The sequence below is a fragment of the Echinops telfairi genome, unplaced genomic scaffold (assembly GCF_000313985.2).
Source record: "Echinops telfairi isolate 266 unplaced genomic scaffold, ASM31398v2 ScPeMD7_3533;HRSCAF=4204_0, whole genome shotgun sequence".
NCBI lineage: Eukaryota > Metazoa > Chordata > Mammalia > Afrosoricida > Tenrecidae > Echinops > Echinops telfairi.
Window position 1 is genome coordinate 34,778,313 of NW_022107431.1, and position 1,466 is coordinate 34,779,778.

Below are 1,466 nucleotides of genomic sequence, written 5' to 3' on the forward strand. Positions count from 1 at the left end.
TCTGTTCTCAGGGTCATGGAGGCTGAGGTTCGCTGTGGTCCATTCATTGTCTGGACTAATTGTTCCCAAACGTCTTCTATTTTCTTAATTCTTATTTTATGTTACTTTTGTGCTGTTTCGGGGGGTTAACAAAGAGCATGCAGGGTGGGGCAGGCGCTACTGGCATATGGGTGGGCACTCTACTGTTTGGTACAGCCGTGATCCAGAAACACCAGGTCCAGTTCTCTTTCGAGCACTGAAAGTTGGAAGAGCAATGAGGTGCCTATGCACCCTGGGAGGTCTGGACGTCCTTCTCCCCACACCAGTGGGCCATGTCAGTAGAGGGACAGCAATTCAGAGCATGGGTAGCCTCATAATAAGTCACAATTGTCTGGTCCCACACACAGCCCCGGCCAAACCCTAGCGACTCTTCCTTTGTTTTGAAAGCTTTGTGACATTCACCCCATTGAAAGGTTTTCTCATTAAGAATGGTCTTTGAATGATACTTGACTTTAAGATACAAGAGTTTTCACAGTTAATTCATGCAAAGGGCTTCTTTCCTATGTGAAATATTTGATGTGCTCTGAAGCATAGTTTCTGGCTGAAAACTTTACCACACTCATCACATATATAATGGTTTTTCCACTGCGAGTGCATAGATGAGTTTTGAGATGTGATGTCTGAATGAAGTCTCTGCCATATTCACCACATACATGGGGTTTCTCTCAAATGAGTTTGCTGAAGAAAAGTGAGGTCTTTTTTCCTGATAAAGGCTTTTCAACATTCCCCACATACATGGATTTCTCTCCAGTATGAGTTCACTGGAGAGTGAACTCATTATTCCAGGTAAAGGATTTTCCACATACACCATTTACATGGGGATTCTTTCCAGTATGAGTTCGCTGATGAGCAGTGAGTTTATTCTTCCTGATAAAGGCTTTTCCACATTCATCACTCACATGGGGTTTCTCTCCAGTATGAGTTCGCTGATGAACAGTGAGTCCATTCTTTGTGATAAAGGCTTTTTCACATTCATCACATACATAGGGTTTCATTCCTGTGCAAAATGTCTGGTGTGCTGTAAGGGATCACTTCCAGTTGAAAGCTTTACCACACTCACTGCATACATAAGATAGATACATGGCACTATGCTGACAGACCCCCATGCCCTGGGAACTAGAGAAGCCACATGGAGACCCCTGCCAGTGCTGACATGCTTCTACCACAACTGGCCTGTGATTGTCCTGCATTTGGCATTATTGCATGTGTTTTGTGAGTCTGAAGTCGGACTTTATAGATTGGTATCGGGCATATGAGCTGATATTGGACTTATGGACTTGATCTGGCTGGGATGTTTTCTCAATATTCAATTGCTCTTGTATATAAAGCTCTTTCTTATACACGTGTGAATGTCTATGAATTTGTTTCTCTAGTCTACCCAGACTAACACAACTACTATATATTGATAGTGTCATTAATTCAGCAAA